This window comes from Melanerpes formicivorus, unplaced genomic scaffold (assembly GCF_026170545.1).
Source record: "Melanerpes formicivorus ecotype bairdi unplaced genomic scaffold, bMelFor1.0.p_v2 SCAF_8, whole genome shotgun sequence".
NCBI lineage: Eukaryota > Metazoa > Chordata > Aves > Piciformes > Picidae > Melanerpes > Melanerpes formicivorus.
This window is the reverse complement of record NW_027142360.1, coordinates 22,369,236-22,394,281: the sequence shown is the minus strand read 5'-3', so window position 1 is coordinate 22,394,281 and position 25,046 is coordinate 22,369,236. Positions and strand designations below refer to the sequence as shown.

General features: G+C 45.2%; 1 protein-coding gene across 1 annotated transcript in view; it reads right to left on the bottom strand.

Moving 5' to 3' along the window:
* Window positions 1–25,046, bottom strand: part of GRIN2B (glutamate ionotropic receptor NMDA type subunit 2B) — a 294,512-nt gene that overhangs the window by 252,921 nt on the left and 16,545 nt on the right. The window contains exon 3 of the mRNA XM_068142627.1: window positions 4,528–4,743. The gene's annotated coding sequence lies outside the window, so the exon portion shown is untranslated. The remainder of the gene's footprint in view (window positions 1–4,527; window positions 4,744–25,046) is intronic.

Here is a 25,046-nt window from a genome sequence, read left to right as displayed (position 1 = left end):
CTCCCTGGGTCAAGACCTCTAATCTTCTCTGTCAGACAGCTTTTCCATTTGTAGAGGGGGGGGTTGATTTTACAAATGGAGTATTGTGAGGATTAATAGTATGGAAAGCTTTAGGAATGTTAAGTCCAGCACAGCCAGCTGCAAGGAGGGAAAAAAATAGGAGTTGAACTCCAGAAAAGTCATCACAAGGTCTTCATATTTTTTTCTTTTGGAAATGTCACTGCAATTGGAACTGAAACTGGAGCACCTTATTTCCAGCTCCCAGGTGTGTAACATTCACAGAGTCATCAGCATTCCCAAAAGCAGGCTGACTTTGGATAATCTCTGCAGCGACACTGGTCACTCAGTGATGCAAAACATCCAGCTCCTCCCCACAAGTGTCAGTGATTCCCCCATCCTACACAACTCCTCATCTGCAAGACCAACAGTGAATTATTCACTTCTCAGCCCCACCTCTTCTACCATTGTCCTGGTTCATAGGAGTTACTTCCCACTTCCTCTCCTTACTCCTTGGCACACCTCTGCTGAGAATCTTCATGGGTCTTCCACCTCTACCACAACCTACCACACGGCTTGCTGTGAAACAAGATGAAATAGGATGGGATGAAACAAAACAGCCACAGCAGCATTCAAATCCTCCTGCTTCTTTCTTTCATAGCAGAGAAAATAGTTTGAAGTCTCACAATTTCCCTTTTTCAGACCTGGCACTACAATGCCAAAAGTGAGTGGAGCAAAATGAAGTCAGCTCATTTTTGTGGATGATGACAATGGAGGAGCTCTGTGCAGAACATCTGCTTCCTCCATTGTCTGTTTACATTGTCCTTCCTTCCAGTTTGAAAACAGCTGTCCAGTCTTTTTTCAGACTCTACAAAAAAAAGAAGTAGCCATTTGCTCAGTGAAACAAGGCTCATGGTCAAGAGCCATGATCTGGCCAGAGATGCAAATGGCCTGACTACAGAAAAATAGGATTAAATTATGAAAGGTCCTCTTCCAAACAGCCTAACCAAGCAGGCAGGCTAGGCAAGGCCAGCAAAGGGTTTGAAATAAGGAAACAGTGCAAAAACCAAATCCTCAATCACATGGGAATTGCTCCATTGGAGAGGAGTGGAGAGCAAAGCTGGAGAAAGCTGTTGCAATGGACAAAGAGGATCTGAGGTTAAAAAAGGCTTTTCTGCAGGTACAATTGAGGCAATTGTTATGTGTTGGTCACACACATTACCCTACCTGCAATGACATGACCTCAGGGTTCATCCCAAAAACACAAAAGTCCATTTGGCCAGCAGTAGGACAGGCAGTATGAGGAGACAAAGCAGGAGTGCTCTGCAGACAGCACTCTGCCACCAGAGACAGCTCTGGATGAGCACCTCCCTCAAAGACTGTAGCTGAAGATGCTGTCTGCCAGATGGCCCTGAATTCTTCCCAAAGCTTTGGAGTTTGTCATGATCTCCTACTTTTTTAGGGCTATGTTGTCTTGCCTCATGTAAAATGAAGCTTTGTCTTCTTCAAGCAGCAGCAAGGCCAACAACTCAGAAAGCTCTCTCAGCATGGGAAGCTGCTGTTTCTTTCCAGCATTTGCAGGTAGCAGTAACATTCCTCACCCCAAAGGCAGTTACCACACACCCTTGTTTCCAGTGCAAATGAAGCATATCTCCCCAGGTAGCCAGAAAATTGCCCTGTGGAGAGCAGACTGGGTGAGGAAAACATTCAGTTATGGAAAAGAGACTAGAGAGCACAGCAGGGTGGTTTGTGAAGCCAAAGCAGACTAGCTAGCTCAATGTCTGATCCCAGGTGAGAGGGCTATCACCAAAGCAACATGATGCACAGAGTACCAGAAGGAGTAAAAAGGAAGAAGAAAGTGGTGATCAAGTGAAATAAGGAGGACGCTGCAGGACAGAAAAAAACATCAGACGAGATGGGAGAATGCAAGCTGGATAAACACTACCCTATCCCCCCTCCTTACTGAGCAAAAGCACTTTAAAAATAAGTCATTATTATGATGAACATAAAGAAATAATCCCAGTTTTGCTCTCTCATCTGTCCGGTCGGTTAAGAAACGTCAGAGGCTTGAGCAGGGGAGGAGGAAAGGTTGACATCAGACAACATGCATTTGCAAAATTGTATCTGCCAGTCTCCCAGCAGCTGTGATCTCCAGTTAATATCGAGAGTGAATGTGAAAGGCTAGACAGAGGGAAGGAAGCTGGGGGCAGGGGAATTGTGATTTTCAGTTCTCCCAAGCAATACTTAGCACTAGAGCCAGCGCTTGATAACAAACTGACTCAGTCACTAACTCACACAGGCTCCCTCTCTAGTAATGGACTCCTCTTTCATTAACAAATTGATAGCAAAAATAAACACACTGACACCTTCCCCCTCTTGTGCTGCTGACACAGCCCTGATTGACGGACCTCACAAGCACATCAATGAAAGGAGAGGACAGTTGCCGTATTCAGCTGGCTTGAACACGGGACAGAGCTAATAATAATATCTTACATTTACACTGTCTTTTTCTGTCATGATCCAAAGCACCACAGAGAACAAAGAGCAGTGGAGCAAGCTCTGAATGGTTTGCAGTAAGTAAATTTGAGAAAGGGCTCTCATTCTAAACGTCTCTGTTCAGTTGCCCAAAGGAGCCATATTTTAAGTTCATTCATTTTCTGCCAGCAATGACAGCAAACAATACCCAGAGTTAACAGCCTAGAAAAGAGAACAACAGAAAGCAGCCAGGCTTTGCTTTGTTTGCAAAGTGAACAAAGAGCCAAACAGTTCCTTTGGTCCTGAAGCACAACTTGCAGATACCTGTGCCTTGTCCTAGTGATGAAGTACTCTGGCAAGCCTCAGGAAAGAACTCCAAAGACATTATGCCTGAATTATCTGCTGCCTTTAAACAAATAGTCAGAGCTTTTTGCACTGAAGTGCAAGTAGTTGAGGTTAACTCTTCTATGAGGAATTGTTGTTACCTCAGATCATAAATAAGGTGAAAAAAAAGCCCTCATTATTTCAGAAGGATGTGTAGGCATTAGCAACTTACACACACAGCAACAATATGCAAGGAACATGGCCAGCAGGCTGCAATGGCAGATGCGGTTTTGCGCAGAAGCAAAGCCTCTGCTTCCCATCAAAGATTACATACCACCAAAACTTCAGCAAAGAGCCATTCTGCACATACTCCACAGTCTGTGTCTGAAGACACTATTTTGAGCAGGAGCCGTATGTAAGTCTCCCAGCACGGAGCGTTCTGCATGCATTATCCCACTTCACGTTACTCACTGCACACATCCTCCTGCCTCAACTGTCAGCTGCAATCGCACCGAAAAGGGCAACGGAGTTGAACCCATTCCCCTGGTGTTTAATATCATGGCATCCATCCCCTTTTCTGGCATTCAGTTTCTCTCCTGGGTGGGAGGGTTTCTGGCAAGGCCCCACATTTTCCACAGCAGCGGAATTTCTTATGGAATACATTTTATACTTTATAATTAGAAGAGTATTTCTTCTGAAGCTGCAGGACTGCATTCTTTGGGGAACAACGTTCCACTTTAAGGGTGTAAAAGAAAGCTCAGAATATCAAACAGATAGAATCTGGTGCCATGCTGCCCTCCTGAATCCATGGCCAGCATGGAAGCGTTCTCTTCCAGTCTATTCCCAGGGAGGTTTTATGCCTGAGCCAGCTCTGTGGCTTTTCAGCACTTGTGAGAAAGTTTTTGTCCCTTTTCCTTACTGGCATCTAATCCTAATAAAACCCAAAAATATCAGCTCTATATTAGGTTCATCTTAATGGTGAAAACATCTAAATAAATCCAGTATTCCTTAGCCCTAGTACAGACAGTGGCTGATTTACCAACCTAAAAGTTACCATTGCTTCTCTCATTGCTTCCCCTATTAGCTGGTGAACTGCACTCAATGCAAAACCTGATGCCATGTTGAAAACCGGTGCTGAGCAAAACAAATGCAACGTAACCTCACTATCCTTAATGAAAAGGCCACAATATTATCATAGTATCATAGTATCATTCAGGGTTGGAAGGGACCACAAGGATCATCTAGTTCCAACCCCCCTGCCATGGGCAGGGACACCTCACACTAGATCAGGCTGGCCAGAGCCTCATCCAGCCTGGGCTTAAACACCTCCAGGGACAGGGCCTCGACCACCTCCCTGGACAACACATTCCAGGGTTTCACCACTCTCAGGGTGAAGAACCTCCTCCTCACATCCAGTCTGAATCTCCCCACCTCCAGCTTCATTCCATTCCCCCTAGTCCTATCACTACCTGAGATCCTGAGAAGTCCTTCCCCAGCCTTCCTGTAGCCCCCTTCAGATACTGGAAGGCCCAAACATTATTATTATTTTATATGTAAATACATATATTTTAATATTTTTTTAACTTCCTCCACAGATTGGAAGGTAGGGAGTTTTCCAGCAGCATTAAGACCCAGTCAATAGAACAAACACAAGTTTTCTTTCGAACAGCTGTGGGGTAAAGCCACCTCAGACCTGTTTCCTGCAAAGGATTCAGCCTGGCCAGCTCTTACCCAGACACTTCTCTCTTCTGCTTGCCCAGCACACTCCATCTACTGGCATATGCTCATCATCAGTGCTTCTAGACAGCAGTTTGTGGACTTGAAGAAAAGGGCATCAAGCTCAGATAAGCAAAACTGGCAGTAGTGAGTAAGTGTTAGGGGCTGGAGGCTGCCAAAATCTCAGTTCCTCGGAGGATGAAGATAGAATTTTCTGCATGGACGAAGGTCCTAGAGGAAGAAGAGAAAAAGTGAAAAGGCTTTATTAGGAAGGAGGGAGAAGAGGAAGAAGACACAAGCCAAACTCCACCTTTCAGTTCAAACCATCAAGAACACATCTATTCCTCCTGAATGCTCTGAGGCTGAGATGGAAAGCCATCATTTTTCCTTCCCATCTACCCATGGTACCATGTTTTGCACAGAATCCATCTGTTGTTGATGTTCAGTGTGCTCGACAGTTCTCTGTTCCCCTCCACCACAAGCTGTTGCTGTAGGGTTCAGTTCTTCTCATCCCAAATCTCATTTGCTTTCTTCAGCCAACAAGCTCCAGCTCGGAACGACTCCCAAAGAGAACAGAAGACACGCAGCTTCTGATCTTGCTGATAGAAGTATCTGCTTTGTAACCTTTATCTTTTTCTGCTAGCACACAGAAATTCCTCTGTGTACAAAGACCCCTTTGTTTTTGTACCCACCTGCCCCAGATTTTTGCTCCTCCAACCTCCTCCATTGCATTCAGCACATCTTGCCTCCTGGGCCAGATGCTTCTGATAACGTCAGGTGACTAGAATAGGAGCAGCTCTACATTTATTTTAAATCTATATTTGTCATGCCAGTGTGCAACAGAGAAGATTTAATTAGGCAGCGAAGCTCGCCTTTGTTATGTTTTCATCAATAGAGTAAGAGTTTTGATGCATGACTTCAGGCTACCACAACAAACAAAGCAAGCACACCATGAAATTAAGAAACATAATAATATACAACAGAAGACACTTGGCTGCTGTTACACATTTCAGTGAGAAGTGGGCCACCACCAAACCTGGATCAGGCCCGCCTAAATCTGGGGACACATTTTAATTCAGCTCCAAATTCTGCGCTACAGCCTCAGTTAAACGCTGGGAAGAAGTTACCAGCACGTGAGATGACAGCACAGGACCCCGTGCAGCAATGAAGAGAGAGAAGAAAGCGTGGGTGACTAAACAAATGGCCCTAATGTGACACATTAACAAAACCCCAAGGCTGTTTTGCATTATTTGGACAGAAAGAGCTGCAAAAAGACTGCTAATCCAGCTAGGACAGCACAAGACCACAGCATAGCTCTGTCTGTATTTCTGCCTGTGACCTTTTATGGGTCTGTAGAACTCTGAAGTGGATTTGCCCATTATCCAGCCCAAAAGGTCTAGCAACTGCTTTCAACATTTTCTACCCTGATTTCTAGCTGGTGTACTTTCTCTCCTGGGTTTCAGAAATGTTAGTAACATGCAGCTCAAAAGAGAAGTACTACAGCAGCAAGTTGTACTAGGTATGGTTCTGCTGGCAAACGCCTTGCAGCTTCCCTGTGCTTGCAGCACCCATTGATGTATGCCTCTCTTTGCTGCTATTTCCATGCAGCACAGTGTGAGAAAGAAAACAGCAACTGCACGGGGACACCTGGGCTTTGCATCCAGGTGTGAGCAGCTGGGGCTTCTTCATGTGACTCAGGTTAGGAGGAAGCCTGGAGCACACTGATGAGGAGCAGTGTGGGAAGGTCTTACCAAAACCGGCTCTGTCACTCCAGGGCTGAAGAGATTTCATTCTCTCAGAGCTGCCAAGCTACTACTTTTTTTTTTTTCTTTTTTGCTAGTGATAATATTTTCCAAGTTTAAAAATAAACTTAGTGAAGTATGTGCTACCTAACAATGTATGTCTCCAGTCTCAAGAAAGGGAGGAAAAAAAGAAAAACCAGACTGAATATCAAGCACTGCAACCCGGTATCAGGTCTAACCAAATTATGGCTTACTGTGTTTCAGGTATCCCATGTAGGGCTTTAGATCTTTCAAGGAAATAGGTTTTCCCCACTGAGAAATGTATATGCAGTGAAATTAAAGCAACGTTAGCCCCATGTGAACCAAAAGTAGGTTGGATATCTATTTTAAATAATCACCCAAATGTTAATTTTTCATGATGGAAGGAAGACCTGAGAGGAGAGGAACAGTCCCTTCTTCTCACCCTTATGTTCACCTCCAAACTATTGTCTTGGCTGGTCAAGCCTGGGGTGTCATACAGCACATGGCTCAATACATAAACCCCTGCTTTCATTGGTATTACCCATCTTCAGAGACAGGGCAGGGCACCAGTGGCCTGGAGAGTCTTCTTTGAATGTTTAAGGTATCACCCCAATGCCATCTAGCATGAGAAGAAAATGAGATGCCAGAGAGAGGAGGAGACTCCCAGCATATGTCCAAGCACTTCTTCCATCTGACATCCATCCTCCCTCTCCCCTTCCCACTTGGGAGGCAGATTCCAAGGAGCGTTGGCATCACGGGTGGCCATGGGGCAGGGAACTGAGTCCTCGCTGCTTATGGGGCTCCTGTGGCTCCCCTCACACTGCCCCTCCACCACAAGAGGGGAAAAAAATCCTCAGGCAAAGGAGGTAGGCAAGTGCTGCTAAGTGGCTCATTGGTTTCTATGGCAACCGGCTCCGCTCTACTCCAGCTGCTTACCCCACAGTCCCTCTGTCACCCTATTTATAGATGAAAAATCAAAGAAAGAGGAATAGTGGTGGGGGTTTGGGGAGGAGAGAGTTGGAAGACCTTCTTGGGTTTTGCAGAGGAGGTTAATGTAGATGCAGCCTTGTCCTGCTTTTAATCACAAGCTAAATTCTCCCTAGGGAGGCTTCCTATGGGATTCCTCAGACTTGATGTACAGTCAGGTCCCATATTTGCCATGACCATGAAGCAGCATGCAAATGAGGCAGCCCAGCCATCCTCCTGTGAGCATACAAAGCAGCTAGGCTGTGAATTTGACTTTGGCATTTGAACCAGTGGAAAGAGCAAGAAGGCTTTTCCATACTTGGGAAATAAACCTCTCCCCTCATACAGCCCAGCACAAGTGAAGAGATGGATGTCAGTACAGCAATGTTTTTATAACCTTGCTCTGAAAAGTTATTTTGAGTCTCTCCACGAGCTCCGCACCCTGAATGATGCAAGATGCTTCACTCAAACAGCTCATCAATGGAAGACCCAGAACCAAATTCACCTGTGCTGTACCAAGGCTACACTTTAGTTAATGGATTTTAGTATTGGTTTAGCATGCACAGGATTGTGTGTCAACAAAACCATGAGTCCCTTAGTTTCTTCTGACTACTTGCATTCCTGGAATGGATGTACTCAAACACTGTGAGATGCAGCTGGTTTTTAGCCTCAGTCCCCCTCTTCTCCCTAGAAATTCAAGAAGTTTTATAAAGAAGTGTTGCAGTTATCCTCAAAATGATAATCCTTAAACTTCAAACTAGGGCAGACTGATGCCATAAACATCTGTATCAACTTTATTCATTGCCACTGCCATGACATTTGATGCTTGCCTTCAAACTGTTCCTGCTAACAGGGTTGTGGAAGTCTACCTCTGTACCACTCATTTTCATTTGCTGCCATGAGAAGGCATATTGATCTGTGTATCTCTGCTCACACAGCAAGGCTTCCCATTTTGGAGCTGTGATATTGTCAGACTAAGAGGACAAGGAGAAGATCAATTATTTCTAACAATGATCACTTTTAAGAGGAAGTGCATTGGTAAAATGACTTACAAGCCCAAGTATCGCATTTGCAGCCTCTGCAATCAGTTCTCTATCCAGGCATGCATTCATACTCTCGCTGTAGATAAAAGCAAAACACTGGGAGGGAATTGCCCACTTCAGAAATACTATTTGCCATGGCATGTGATGGTACAGCCTGTACAGAGCTATGAGAAATTACACAAACGGAGCAGGATGCAGCCAACAGAGTGCAGCAGTGTCCACACCAAACAGTGTGAGAAGTGCCAGGGCACTGGGAGTGCTAAGGGCTCCCCAGGAATGTCCCATTATAACAGCCATGGAGCAGGGCAGCTGTGGGGCACCAGGAGCAGTCCCAGCCCTGGGCATCAGGTTCTTTCCAGGTGTAGAGTGACCCAGGGCTGATCAGAGCAGGGTTGTGAGGAGCTGGAGAGCAGCCTTGCTGCATTACTGTGGGGCTAGGGACTGATCACAGAATCACAGGATGGCTTCAGTTGGAAGGCACCTTAAAGTTCATATAGTTCCAACTCCTCTGCCACAGACAGGGAAACCTCCCACTAGACCAGGATGCTCAGAGTCTCATCCAGCCTGGTCTTAAATGCTTCCAGGAGGAGGCATCCACAACTTCTCTGGGCAACCCATTTCTGTGTCTCACCATCCTAATAGCAAAGAGCTTCTTCCTAATGTCTAATCTAAATCTATCCTGCTCTAGTTTAAAACCATTGCCCCTTGTCCTATCACCATATATCCTTACAAACAGACCCTCTCCAGCTGTTCTGTAAGCCCTCTTCAGCTACTGGAAGGCCACTGCAAGTTCTCCCAGATCCTTCTCTTCTCCAGGCTGAACATGCTCAACTCCTTCAGCCTGTCCTCATAAGGAGAGGTGCTCCAGCCCTCTAATCATCTTTGTGGTCCTCCTCTGGACCCTCTCCAACAGATCCATGTCCTTGTGTTGGGGGCTCCAGAGCTGGATACAGTACTCCAGGTAGAGTCTCATAAGAGCAGAGTGGAGTGGCAGAATCACCTACCTTGACCTGTTGGGCACAAATCTTTTGATTCAGCCCAGGATACAGCTGGCTTTTTGGGCTGCTAGCACACATTGCTGGCTCATGTCAAGTGACTCATCAACCAGCACTCTCAAGTCCTTCCCTGCAGGGCTCAAGGGAGCTGAAATAGAGTCTTGGGACCTGGGCAGGGTGGAAGGAGCCTCAGATGATGCTGGATAGGGACAGTCAGAGCTGGACATGCCCTTGGATCTCTGAAAAGAAGTTACAGAAGGAGGCTCAAAAAGCATTTTAACTCTGGACATTTGGAAACTGGCTCACTCCCCAGAGCAACTGGGGTTTTCACTTTAGTTTGTGGCCTCCAGAACACCCAGTGGCAGCATGTCTCATAGCTTAATTACCACTGTGTGAAGTACAAGTACTATATTTGCCAATTTTTCTCTGAATGGCCCTTTGTTAGTTTCTGGAGAGACACAAAGAAAACGTGTTCCCAACAGACCTCTTCTGATAAATGTTACTTTAGACACTTTGTTCAAGTCCCTTCTGACTAAATGTCATTTCTTGAAGCCACTACCCAGCCCATCCTCCTAGGGAACCTTGTAAAACCAGTTATCAAAATCTGCCCTGGCAGGAAAAACACACTCACCTTACAGCCCTCCTGCATCTTGCATCTCTGCACAGTTTGGGGGACTGTCAGGATGAAAACCCACAGAAAAAAAGCAGAGACAGGACTCAGAACTATATATCTTCCTCTGATAGGACTGGAAGAAGAGAGACACCTGAGACAAGGACAAGGACAATAAGAAAGGTACAGAATACCCAAGCATGCAGACAGGCCTGCTCTGCAATTAAATTTGCTGCAGGAGGTCTCTGGCTAGCCCACAAGGTATGCAGAGGAGAAAAGATCCTTTGTAGTGAGGGGCACCAAGGAGAGAAGCAGAAATGACCTGAAGCAAAGCAGCAAAGTATGCTTGCAAGCAAGGAGAAAGAAAGGCAGAAAGGAAATATATGCCAGTAAGCACACTGCGGAGTCAGGAAGGATGGCAGCCTGTGCTGGGTGGTGATGGATAACCTTGTGCTGAAAGGGTGATTCTTTTCAAAAGGGGCAGTCAAGAATAGAAAAGAAAATACCCACATGTGCATCCACACCTGCCTCTGCAGGACAGGTAGAGAGCTGAAAGCTCTGTGACTACCAGGCAAGTAACTGAGAAACTGTGTCCCACTTGCAAAACTGGGGGGCTAGGATCCTGACCTTCTTTGTTGAACATTTTCATATCTACAGATGGAAGTCACCAGCTCTAGGTGTGGATTCTGATATTATTTATTCTGCTTTCTGACAAGAGGAGTGTGTGATCTCTTCCAGATGAAGTGTGTGTGTGGACATCTAATATTAATCCATGGCAAGTAGTCACATGCAACCATGTACACTAGCAATAGGAGACTTGAGCCTTCGAGTGCTTATGAGAAAGGTACACACATGCAAACAAGACTGGCAGAAGATGATCCCCTTGAAAACCTGACTGGTTTTACTTCTTTTGCATTTCTCATTTGTCCTTATTCAGCACATTTTAACCTGCAAATATTGCCCTCCAAAGGTCACAGGAAACTCTGACAAATAAAGCAGAGGCACTGCAGAGATGGTACTTAGCAACACACCCCCACTGAGACCGACAGAGACACACGGAGAGAAATCTTAACGGAGGTCTGACTGTAGTGTAAGGTCTGATGAAAGAATACTGCACTCACCAATGAGGACCCTCAGCTCTGTCTACACCATGAACTAGAAGACCAAATTAAAAATAGAAATCCAGAAAAACTATCAAATGCAAACCAGTCCCACAGAGCAGCCTCTGGTACCTCCAGATAGTCTGTGGCAGCAAGGTGACACAAAACTCCTCAGTCTGAGTGACACAGCCTAAAACACAGGACTGGCTCCTTCATTGTAGCACCAGGGCTGCCAACAAGCATATGTAGAGCAGCTACAAGCCATCAAAGTCTATTTGTTCTGCAGAGGTCTTGGATAAATCCCTCCCGATAATGGTTCTCAGAATGACTGAGCTACAAAGCTGTGGACACCGGTGACTATCCCAACACCTGCTGTCTCTCTAATGACCTCAAATCCCTCAGCCTCAGGAGGAAGCAAGAAAATCCAAAACACAGGCAGAAAGGAGACTCTCTCCTGGAGAGAGAAATAAGCTCTTTGAAGTGTCCCATCCAGCAGTTGTTCATGGGGGATACTGAAAGGAAGAAAGGAGAAAGTCAGATGAACAATTTTTGCTGCTTCTTTGCCAGGACTGCTAAGCTATTTTGCATTAGAGAGATGTTCCTTTGTCAAGGATAACTCTTTTAGGACTGCCATGCATGGATGTTTATCACCTGCTGTGCTAGACCTTGTTCAAGCTTTATGCCCCTAATATCAAGCAAGAGTGCCTTGTAGTGGCTAGCCTAAGTGCTATGCCATTTCTGTGCTCTGGGTTCTGCAGGTATGTATAGAGGAACTGAATCTCAAGGCTGTTTGTTTCCTCCTCAAGTATTTCAATGAAGCAGAATAATTCCATTTCTCTACACAAAGGGAACAGTAAGTCTGTCTTGTCTGAGGTCTGTCTACTTGTTCATAATTTGCAGTGGTGATCTTGAAAAAGCTAGTATGGTTTACAACCAGGCACTCTTCAGAAAGCAGATACATCACTGAGAATTACTTGCTTAAGCAGGCCATCAGTCAGTGCAAAAAGCCTGTAAGCTAATTTCCACTCTGCCCAGTGTCCTAAGTCCGTGTAGTCTGATGTTTGCAGGGAAGGAGGTCATTCAGTTTATTCATGTCCTTAAAATTTCAAGTACACCTTGGTATCCAGTGACTCTGGTTGCCTTGGCTGCAAAGAGATGGCAGGGGCATCTCAGGATTTTGTGCCAGCACAAGAAGCAGCACTGGAACAAGCCAGGGTAGAGAATGCTCTGTTATTCACAACATCCAGGGAAGAAACTATACAGGACACTAGGGACATCCTGCAAGGCAAGCAGACTTCTAGGTATGGTCCCAGATACTGGCAGTATCTCAAACATCACAGCATGATAATGATGTGACTCTGTCTGTGCTTCAGCATCTTCACTCACAAGATGTTTACACTGAAAAGCAGGAAACAACTGGCTGGAAGTTAGGATTTCATAGCAGCAATGGTCCATAGGAGTGATCCAGCACAGCTGTGCACTGGAAGCATTTGAAACACATCTTATGAGCACCTGTGGCTCGCCCTTCAAAACAGCCTTTCAGTTGGGTCAGTGAAGACTCAGTTCAGAGAAGTGATGGGGTACCACACATCCTTTGAGGATACCTCTACTTCCAGCAGTAATGTCTCTCCTGATCCATTCTGCCCAGACACATCTTTTGCTCCCCAAGGCCTATGTTGATGGATTCTCAAGGACTTTTGTCTCTGGTATATTACTTGTAAAACCCCTTTGCAGCAAATTGCATGGCACCATTCAGCAAGAGACAAAGATCAAACAAACAGCTTGGGAGTGGGCTAGTAACATCATACTGCATGATTCCTAAACCAGGCTCTAATAATGGGGATAATGTAAGGGACTGCCATAACAGCAATCTGACAACTTCACGTTGCTATGCAACTTGAGTTGTGAACAGACTTTTGCAGTTGCTTCTTATTTGTCCTTGAATGCTCAGTGACAGTGTCTTGCAACCTTCTCCCCTCATCACTTTACCTAAAGCAGCAAGAATTCATGTGCAAGTTTTGTGCCAAGTTGCCCTCTTCCAGCCACAAGTCTGAGCAAACTGCGATGCAGACACCTACAACACTTTTTCCAGTCTGAATGAGATTCCTGCTGTGACACACAGGCACACACATTAACAGCTACATGCATTCACACACATTTTTCCTTCCCAGTGATGTGTTGCACATCTTCTCCTTTTACCTCCTTTCCTACCCTAAGGTCAGCACATTGTCAAAGAAGAGCACTGTCTGAAAGCTTTTCCCCAGCACTTGTCATGCCAGTTCACACTCTTTTCTAACTTTGTACATGAGCTTTGTTCAGACCTTGCTGTCTTTCTCCCAAATGTTTTCTCAGACTCACACAAAGTGGAGATAGAAATGGCTATTTCCTCCATCTTCCTTTATTCACCTGTCCTGATACTGTGATGTCTTGTCTTGAAACTTTGCCCAGTTTTAAAACCCTCAAGCCTGCAGCCCTTTCCTTGGGACTCAGTAGTCTGACAAAACTCAGGAGTGAGGGAAGCTGACTTCTGCCTACTACTCCTAGTGCCCTCACTTGCATGCTGGTATCACCTGGGACATGGTTTAATGTCCATGTGGTGCTGGGTTGACTGCTGGATCTTAAGTCTTCTCCAACCAAAACAATTCTATGATTCTAATCCCAAGGCGATGGCTATTCTGCATAACCACTAACCACAACTCATCCCCTGTAAGCCTTTGTTACCACTCCCCAGACAACCCTTGTAGTCCTCCACCCATTTGTTGCTTTTCTCAGAATTCCTTTGCTTTCCACAGTCTGTTCTGTGGTGTTGCTTGTATGATGTTTAATAGCCGCAGCCCAGAGCTGGCTGCATTTCAGTGGTAGAAGGGGGAGCACAGTGAACTGTGAACTAAAACTCCATATAATGTAGCTGGAGATGAGAACAAGTAGAGGAGAGCTTGCTCTGTGTGCTATCTCCAGAAAAACATCTTTGTGAATGTGTATCTGCACAGGCATTGAGGAGATAGGGATTACGTTATGCAGAGGGGAAGAGGAGCTGACTGACAGCAGAGATTTGCAGCCCATATTGCTGCTGCCCAACTGTGCATCTATCTGCAGAACAGCCACACAGCTCTTGAAGTCACTGCACTGAAAATAAAAAGTAATTAAAAATAAATAAATAAAGAAATAAAGGAAAAGAAAAGGAAGCAGAAGATAAGGAAAGCTAGATCAATAATCCCATTCACTCTTTTACCACAGCTCAGAGGGTGGAGAAGCAGAGTGTCATAACAGCTCACACTGGTGAGAAGATTTTAATAGAAAGCATCTCCAACTTAAAAATGCTGGTTTGATAGATTCAACTCTTTTTTTTCTTTTTCACAAGATTGTCAATAGATATGAAAAAAAAAACCCCAACAAAATCCTGTGGAAAGGGAGGGTCAAGCAAAATTTCCAGTATTGGCAAGTTTGCCTCAGGGCAAAACATGCAAGATTTTCTTTCAGATTGAAATACTAATCTTGAAAGCAGCCTTGTATTTTCTTACCACATTCTACTTCTTGCATTGGTTTTACATTGCTCAGTTAATAATGAGAGGCAACAATGGGCTCCACATCCTGCCACTAGCCTAGAATCAGGTTTCTAGAATATTAAAAACAGTTGGTCCCTAACCAGCACCCAGCACATTTCTTCCTCGGAGTGTGAAAATTCAAGCTGTTTCATTCAGCAGAGACTAATACAGTTGGTACCACTTTAGATAGTAAACTAATTATTTGGTAGAAAAATCACTTGTTTTGAAAATAAAATATCACCTGAACTAGATTATGTAACAGAATATTTAACTATGATATTGATGGTATGTTATGTTACCAGCAGGACTGTACAACGCGACCTCATTGCTCTCTACAACGACCTGAAAGGTGGTTGTAGCCGGGAAGGGGTTGGTCTCTTCTCCCAGGCAACCAGCTCCAGAACAAGAGGACACAGTCTCAAGCTGCTCCAGGGGAAGTTTAGGCTCAAGGTGAGGAGAAAGTTCTTCACTGAGAGAGTCATTCGTCATTGGAATGTGCTGCCCAGGGAGGTGGTGGAGTTGCCGTCCCTGGAGGTGTTCAAGAGGGGATTGGATGTGGCACTTGGTGCCATGGTCTAGTCATGAGGTCTGTGGTGACAGGTTGGACTCAATGATCCTTGAGTTCTCTTCCAACCTTAGTGATACTGTGATACTGTGATAGGAGGCTGCCCTGGGAGGTGGTGGAGTCACCATCCCTGGAGGTGTTCAAGAGGGGATTGGATGTGGCACTTGGTGCCATGGTTTAGTAGTCATGAGGTCTTGGGTGACAGATTGGACTTGATGATCTTTGAGGTCTCTTCCAACCTTATTGATTCAATGATTCTATGACTTGGTTTCACACAAGCTAGCTGCATTGCAGCCAACATGTGAAATGTTAATAGAATTTAAGTCATTTCCAACACAAAACACCAGTTATTGTTCTAAAAGTGCCTAACTGAAATGTTTCTAATTTTCACTTCTTGGGAATGCACTGAAAGCAGTGCTTTTATCACTAAGAGTAAGAAAAAGTGTTGAAGTCATAGAGATTTCTTACACAATGAACATTTCAGGTTTCACCTAGCTCTCACTCAACCTGCGATTCACGCTTCGTGCTAGCTCTAAACCTCCCTGTTTGTAACAGTTTAAAGATTGGAGGCCTTGTCAAAAGCAATCATCATGAATAAAGCATTCACTTCACCTGAGCTGGTTCTACCAGCATTTGTTGCTAGATAAATCAGCTCATCAGTACTCATTTTCATCTCAATTTTAATTTATATTCATTCATGGGGATCTCAGAATTACTCCCATCAGTATATATAAATGAGGATAAAAGAAATCAGGATAAATTAAATCAACCTTGCAACCCAACCACAGTCCTGATCAGAAAATCCTGTTGCAGGGAGGACCAGGGACGGAACAGACACTTCTCCATTCCTCTGCTCATCTCATTCTTCACCTGGGGAGCTTGGACTTTCCTTTCTAGCATGTGAGAGCAGCAAGAAAAATTAAAAAACCCCAAAACTCTCCGTTCTGAAAGCACAAATCTGCTCCTGATCAGTAACTGCAGCGAAACCGCAGCACAAAGCCTCCACCTAGTGTCTGCTGGCAAGCTCGGCTGCAAATGTGGGATGCCAGTGAGTGCCCTGAAGCCTGCAGATAAAGAGCACAGGCTTCATTTATTTTCGAGATGGGAATATTTTACTTACAGCACAAAAAATGAGTCTCAGCTCGCGGTGAACCACCCAAGCCTCGCATGCTGTCGCCTAGAATTCCAACACTAGGTTCTGGTTTACGTGTGGAGAATAAGATTATCTCTCTTTTTTTCCCCATTATACAGACCATGCTAAAATCCAAGGCTTTAGGAGAATGCCACACAAAAGAGGAGAAGAGAAGCTTGTTGGATTAGGTAGACTGCGCTCCCACGCCCAAGAATATCTTCTTAACCTTTCTCAGTGGTGCTGCCTTCACTCCATGGTCAGCCCACAAGAAAACTGAAGGACTTTCTAACACTTCAATCCTTTAAAGTAAGAGACACTTAAAAATTAGTCCTGTTCTCTATAACAGGTGTGTGATATACAAGTGCTTTCTCCCCATTTGCACTTCATTCCCACCTCCACCTTCATCTCACAGACGTGGTGGGACTTGAGGCAAAAAACAGAATCAAGGACTCTATCACCAATTGTTTCTGCCTACCCTTTTCTCCACCCCAAGAAAAGATGGGGGCGCTGCTGTTGGATTCTTATTTCTTTAAGGGCAGTTAAAGCAGTACAATCTTGGTAGCTGTCAAAGCAGCACCCTTTCTGTTCATTGTTATATACTGGCCTGATATGAAACTGTTCTCCACCTCCTCTGGTAAGTCCAGGTTTTCAAAATCTTTCACGCAGTTGTTTTTATGAAGCCCTGGAATGGGTTGTCCAGGGAGGTGGTCGAGGCCCTGTCCCTGGAGGTGTTTAAGCCCAGGCTGGATGAGGCTCTGGCCAGCCTGATCTAGTGTGGGGTGTCCCTGCCCATGGCAGGGGGGTTGGAACTAGATGATCCTTGTGGTCCTTTCCAACCCTGGCTGATACTATGATACTATACTATGATTATGACCTTTCACAAATGGCTGTTCCCTTCCAGTTTTAAAAATGCCTCTCTTGATCTCTTTGTTTCAGCTACCTTGGAGCAAGACTCCTTGCATTCCCCTGTGCTTTGGTTTATGGAGACTGAAGGCCCTGTTCTCCCTCCAAAACTTGTTATGTGTCATTTGGGCAAGTGGGTGCATACCTGCAGATCCATACATATAGCCATTCACAAGAAAACTCTGCTAAGAGAAGCTCAGAGCTTACAGTGTGGCCCCAGAGCTTTTCAGAATGTGGAGTCATTCTTGGAGACAGGAGTCACTGAAAGTCATCAAAGCTCTCCAAGTAACTAAACTTGATCCAACTGCACCAGCATCCAACTACCCCACTTCTCTTGCCTACAAAAGCCACCTCCTTCGAGCTTCCCAGCTGCCTAATCATTTGATATAGTCATGAAACTCAGGAAATTATCTATGGGGCTTAAAGCCCATTCTAGCTGAATCAGTCTGTGTGCAGTGTAAAGGTGAAAGGGAAAGGAGGAACCACAGATAGAAGAAATGCTTGGAGCAGATGCACACACAGTGCCCTGTGGGGATGATGAAGGCATTGTGTAAAACAGACACTTCAGCACCCTGCTCGCATAAGACCACCAGACTCCTCTGTGGGAGCTCCACCACTGTACTGGGAGCAGCTCTAGGGTAAAGACAGAGAGTATATTTTATTGCTGTCATTAGCCAGCATTACTTCCAATAGGGCTAGGCAGAACTGCAAAAAGAAGGGCCTCCAAGTGATTCTATTTATATTCCTACCAGAGCTACCATTGGTACAATCATCCTGCTGCTGAAATCCTGACCCTGTCAGTGCCAGCATTGCCACAGACCTGAGAAGATCGCTCAGGATCGCTTCAGAATTTGGCATGTCTTCATACCAGCAAAAGCAGCATTGGCAGGGGGTGGAGTGTGCTATTTGCACAGTGCCTGCGTCAGGATTGGCATTCAGTGAATAGCAAGACATATGAAGGCATTTTATCCCAATATAGAGAATAACGCATCTTCCTCTGCGTTGCTGGTGGTAACTTTGGCAGCCCAAGGAACAATGGTAATTGCTTGTTACTGTGGAAACAAGACCTCCAGAAATAACACTAATGAGCCAGCAGGGTCGTGGGAGAAACACAAGCATACAGTCTCCTGCAAACACACTTGATTTGGCTGCACACAAGAGATGGGGCTCTGGGGAGAAGATCAATTTATTTTAATGCAACAGGCACCCAGCACAACATCCGCCCGTTCCTCATGCCAGTCTGAGCCTGAAGAGAATTTAAGTGGCTTGAACAGAAGTTTAGATAACTTTGGAAATAATTTCTTTTCACCTCCTCACCTGTCTTAAATCTGGCAGGAGCTGACTGGGAGTTGCTCCCTTTGGAAGGAGTCATTCTGTGGCTTTGGAACACACCTGATAGGAAGGTGCCTTCAAAAATCTTGGGGGAGGGAAACCTTCTTACAAATTTCCCTACCCAGTTCTGTAGAGGCAAGGCACATCAGCAGGCTGGGAGATGTAGCTATAAGCACCTGAGTGACAAGGTCCCTTTCCTAATATCTGTCTGCTGGTGATTCAGCACTCCACTCAAAACAAGATGAAAGGAGGGAAGTGTAGAACAGAAGAGAGGCAATGTGGTAGGAGACACCAGAAAGCTTACTGCAGCCTCAGCACACCATGTGTTTTCCCCATTTCATTCTGTGTTGCCCTTGACAGAGGGGAGAAGATGGTATAAAGGAAGCGAGATGGTGGATGGCAACCTGTGAATGTAGCTATTTCATGTTCCACATTCTTCTGCCTGGTAAAGTCCCAAAAATGCTGTTTTCTGCCCCCAGGTCCTACTGGCACAGCAGTGTGGTGGGTGGCTTGCATATTTATAGTCAGCTCAGCTTCATGTGCTAGGTGCCAAGAGGTGGACCTTGCATTCTAACTGCTCTGAAGGAGACATCTCTCTGCCTGCCAGTGCTGCTGGGACCATTAAACTTTCTGACACAGTCTATAAGAGAAAAGCTTTCCCCTTGAGAAGAGCAGGTCCAAGCTGGCAGCAGAAAACAGTATGTGTGCCATGTAATGTTATAGCCTTAATGCTGCATCTGAGGTGGCTTTGCAGGAGCTCCACTGCTCACTGAATACTCCTTGCCAGCTCAGAAGGAGCGAAATTATGTTCATCAACAGCTCTCTTCAGCAACAACAATCTATGTCAGGCAGGTGATGGGGCAAAGCACAAACTAAGAACTGTTGAGAAGGAAATTAGTGGTGTCTGCAGGTCCCCCTTTCAGGACTTTACCCCTATTAGGAAGCCAAATTCAGAGGTACTGCCAGTGTACTCAAATACATGCACTAACCAAGAGGTGATGGGGCCTTAGTGGAAGATATAAACCAGCTGTTTCCTTGTTTTCTAAAACAAATCTACTTATGAGGGAGATTGTAGCACAGATCAGCTCTCTGAGTAACTACTGAGGCACAAGCTCACTCTTCTGGATGAATCCAAGGTGGTTTTGCTCTTCTTCTTAAGGGTGAAGTACTTGAGATTGGCAGATGGCTACCAAGGAGCAAAGACATGCACAGAAGCCAGAGATGGCCCAGGCCAGGCAGCACTTTAAATCACACCCTTGACATGAAAGAATGGTCTTGATAGCCCCCCATCCTACAGGGAAGAGAAAAGAAGGTGTAAATGTCAATCAGAGGGAGATGAAAGAAGTGGGTGCACTCAGATGACAGGGGTTTATTTACTGCTCAGTGCTGTGATGGGATAGGAGCTTCTCAAAAGGCAAACAAACAGGTAGGGTAGCCACTTCAGTTATTATTGCACTCCCTCAAACTGTTTTATTTACTATTTATTTATTTATTTATTAGCTAAACCAAGAAGCTTCAGAAGAAAACCAAGGCACTACTGCACAGATTAAGAACATCCCTGACACCAATGCTTGCTTCTCAGACAAAAGTCTAGAGGACGAGAAGACAGAGTGTGTGTTGCCTACAGACTAGGACCTCAGGCTGAAAGACAAGTAACGATAACTAATAAGTTAGTGGCAGAGTCAGTAGTTTGCTACTAGAGACTTCAGTCTACACAGGCTTTGTCCAGAGCTTTAATCATAAACTCCTCCCTTTTAGAATCATAGAACTGTTTTGGTTGAAAAAGACCTCTAAGATCATCAAGTCCAACTGTGAACCTAACTCCACCCCGGCCATAAAGTCCCGAAGTGCCATGACCACACATTCCTTGAACACCTCCAGGGACAGTGACTCCACCAACTCCCTGGGCAGCCTGTTCCAATGCCTGACCACTCCTTCAGAATGTTTTCCTAGTATCCAACCTAAAGCTCCCCTGACACAGTTTCAGATAATTTCCTCTTGTTCTATCACTTGATATTAGGGAGAAGAGATCAACCCCCACCTCACTACAACCTCCTTTTAGGTAGTTGCAGAGGGCAATGAGGTCTCCCCTCAGCCTCCTCTTCTCCTGCAACCCAAAAGCCAGGAAGATAACATGGGCAAGCAGCAGGAAGCACTTTGACACATAAAATGGGAGACAAAAATCAGAAGTTAAATGATCAAGATGTTGACATGTCCTTCAAATAATAATGCACTTACACTATTGTGGGGGAGAAGAGCCTCCAAGGCTTTAATAAGTTTCTTTTCAGAAGTCCTCATGCACATTTGTGTCACGATTTTTCCTTTCAAAAATACCAAAAAGACCCCAAACCAAACAAAGCAAAACCCCACCTGTTTAAGACCATGAGTCACCCTCAGATATACATCAAACAAAACAAAACAAAATAGAACTCTGTGCATATTGAAGCCAGTAAATGAACAGCCTCCTCTCCTGTGCTGAGCTGTTGGGAACCTAGTTTAGGATTCTATGTTTCCACAGCAACAGCGGGTGATGCCACAGGCACCGGAGCAAAGCACAGTCCAGCAGCTCCCAGAGAGCCAAGCTGGCTTGGAGCTGTAGCCAAAGAAGGATGGAACCAGTTGAATAAGGGAGGAAATTGCCCCAGACACACCTCCTTTCAAAGAAAGAAAACAAGCGTTTAAATCTGTATGGCCTCCATCTGATCTGGTTACGTGAGCAGCTGTCCAGCATGTAAGAACCTCACAGATGTTACAGAGAGGAGAAATTAAACCAAATTTGGATAACAATTTGTGAGGCTGGAGCCACATATTTGCTTAGAGCACCCTGCCCCTCCAAATCCAGAAGGTTACCATGGTGACAAATTTCAGCTGTAGGTAAGAAGAAAATGTTTCTGTATGAGAACCATTTTGAGGAAACATTAAACCCAAAGATTAAGCCCTATCGCATCATTTATAATCATTGTTGCCATATATTCACAACTAGATGAGCTTTCTTGTCTCAGGAATGGTTATTCACAAGGCAAATAAGCTGCTTTTGTTTTAATTCATGTGTTCTGCTAATGGAGTTCATCTCTGCACAGTAAAATAACGCTCTCAAAATCTACCAAAAAATGGGGGTATTCATATGCTTCCAAACTGCATCTCAGGGAGTCATCAATACTTTTGATTCTCAGAAGACAGATCTATTCCACTGCCTGAGTGTGAATTAGAAGAAAATTACCTTAAGTCATATTTAGATCCAATTCATAGCACCTTAAGCACAGATTCCCCAGTGCAGCACTCATCAAGAAGTCACAGCAGGACACCAGGCATGTTCAGATTGTAGACTTTCTCTCAGTAACTCGGGGGAGGGTTACAGTCCAATGCTCACACATTCACCAGGCCTAAATCATATATAAGCTCATGAAAGCCACCACAGTAAACTCCCTCTGCTCCCATCCTGGAATCCCAGGTAACTGGCACATATCGAGCTGCCATTTCCTCAGTTGTCCTGGTAGCTCTGCTCCTGCTGGTTTAATTTCTCCCAGACTCAGCCCAGCAGCAAGCTCCTGTAAGATTACTGACCTTAACATCACTGAGGATATGGCTTTGTGGCATTCAACAATGCCTTTCTCTGCAAACACTTCCTTGCCTGCTGAGTCTCCCATAGGCACCAACATACCTGTGGCTGTAAAACTGCTCCTCACAGCCAAAAGCACAATGAAGTCACACTCTGGCTTTTGCAGGGTCAAATAAGCAGCAAAATGACACTCATGCTGTGGAATAAAACCATGCTTCAAGCAACATCTCCCTTTTATGGGAATTTAAAAACAGGATAGATGCTGTGTGGTTGTCACTCCCCACTACTGAGCACAGGTCTGTAGCACAGTATCACAGTATCACTAAGGTTGGAAGAGACCTCAGAGATTATCGAGTCCAACCTGTCACCACAGACCTCATGACTAAACCATGGCACCAAGTGCCACATCCAGTCCCCTCTTGAACACCCCCAGGGACGGTGACTCCACCACCTCCCTGGGCAGCACATTCCAATGATGAATGACTCTCTCGGTGAAGAACTTTCTCCTCACCTCGAGCCTAAACTTCCCCTGGCACAGCTTGAGACTGAAGGGCAACAAAGTTGGTGAGGGGCTTGGAACACAAGCCCTATGAGGAGAGGCTGAGGGAGCTGGGGCTCCTTAGCCTGGAGAAGAGGAGACTCAGGGGTGACCTTATTGCTCTCTACAACTACCTGAAGGGGGGTTGTAGACAGGCAGAGGTTGGTCTCTTCTCCCAGGCAGCCAGCACCAGAACAAGAGGACACAGTCTCAGGCTGCACCAGGGGAGGTTCAGGCTGGAGGTCAGGAGGAAGTTTTACACAGAGAGAGTGATTGCCCATTGGAATGGGCTGCCCGGGGAGGTGGTGGAGTCACCATCACTGGAGGTGTTCAGGAGGAGACTTGACAGGGTGCTTGGTTGCATGGGTTAGTTGATTAGGTGGTGTTGGATGACAGGTTGGACACGATGATCTTGAAGGTCTCTTCCAACCTGGTCTGGTCTGGCCTATTCTATTCTATTCTATTCTATTCTGTTCTATTCTCTTGTTCTGGTGCTGGTTGCCTGTGATGTGGCTGGCAACACATTCCCACCTCCTTCACCTCCAGCATAGAAATGAAGGCTTGATATTTCCTTCTTGTGAGCCCACACAGTCATGTACTGCTTGACCATCCCCTGTCAGCACACGCAGCTACATCATAAGCATTGCAGAGCACTGCAGGTATTCCCCTTTTGCCTCAAATCCTTTCAAAAGACCTACAATCTGAAATCTCAACATCCTGCTTTACTTGGTCTTCAAACTTCCTTTCAGTAGTCACTGAAATGTAGCAATTACAATCCTTCCATTGTGTAAGGATTTACAGTGAACTATGCCACAGTGAATCGTGCCAGGTTAATTGTGCACTGAGCTCCACAAATACACAACCAAAGTTCAGCCTTTGCCCTGCTAAAAGAGGTGCTCTATGGATAATTTGTTATATCCTCTAGCCATGGGAGCTGAAGAGGGAGCAATCACTATCCACTAAAGCCAGCAGCAGTTTTGAGTCTTTATCACATAGCAGCAAATGTGCCCTTGTGGTTTGTGATGAGGTGAAGATCCTTGCTGCTTGTCTTTCTTCCTCAGACTGTCATAGGACTTTGAGTAATGTTTATACTGGAGAGTCCAACTTAAGCAAAGGTCTGGTCAATTTGCATGGGAGCAGGACTGTGGAAGCAGTCATTCCATCCACTTCAGTAGGACCATGCCTAAAACTTGCTTCCAGGCATCTCCACCCCCTGCATCTTCAGCCAGGACCAGCACCAGCTGCGTTCAGCTCAGCCACCAGCCCTCCCATTGTCTGACCAGGCTCAAGCCCAAAAGTCTCTGCCCTGCACAAATCTCTGCCCCACTTCCAGAACTGATGGGTATTATCCTGGCAGCCCATGGGAAAACCATGTGGGAGGAGGAGGGACACACTCTCGGGAATCTAACTTTTCCTGGTTCTGGCAGTTGTCTTCTTTCTGGATGAAAGAAAAAGCCAAGGCTCTTCCTGCTAATAGTCATTAAGTAACTTCTCCTTTTTTTCCCCCCTAGTACCATTTCAGTATTTTGATCAGATTCCAGCTTGGTTTAATTACATACTTTCTATCTGAATTCCTGCCCAAGCTTCATTTAGAAAAATTATTCATTTCCCATCTTCAACATTATTATTATTGTGCTTATTTGCACGACGTGCTCAGCACTCATTGTACACATCTTCAGCGCCCTGATGGGCTCATCAGAGCAGTGTCGGGGGGGATGGAACAGAAGAGCTCTCCTCATCCACCACGCTGAACAATCAGCCCTCCTCCCCACCGCATACGGGCAACCTTGCAGTGCCGCAGAGAAGGGGATGCATCTGAGGCATCACAAAAATATTACCAATTCCTCCTGAATGCTGAGCACTAACAGTATTCAAAAGCAAAACCTTTATCTGGCTGCATATAATTGAGTCAATGAGGGAAATGATCATTTCAGACCGTTATAATTTCTAGGACACGTCTCTTCAACAGAGAAGAATGCAGGGAAAAGTTGGGTGTGACTGGCAAAAACACATGCCCTGGGAACGCTTGCCATGTTTCCCTGCAAGGATAAAAGATTTGAGTGCTCTTCATCTCACATGATCCTCTTGTGTGAACCTCATGCAGTGTGTGGTTTTCTGTCACATGGCAATGAAAGCATACTGAGAATATCAATTTATGAAATTTAGTCATGTTGAAAGTGGTGCTTTCCTTGTCCCAGTGATTTGTTTTCTATCTAGCTGTTTTCACCAGCTTTTAGACTTCTCTTTGTCAGTATCTATTCTGTAGATTTCTCAGTTTCACCATGCAGGATCAGAGAACATTTCTTCCTTCTTCCCACCTGAGAGACCAACACAGAGTCGTAGAATTGTTTTGGTTGGAAAACACCTCGAGGATCATCAAGTCCAAATGTTGACCTAACACAAGTGTGGCCGTGAAACCTTGTCCCAAAGTGCCATGTCTACATGTTTTTTGAACACCACCAGGGATGGTGACTCCACCAATT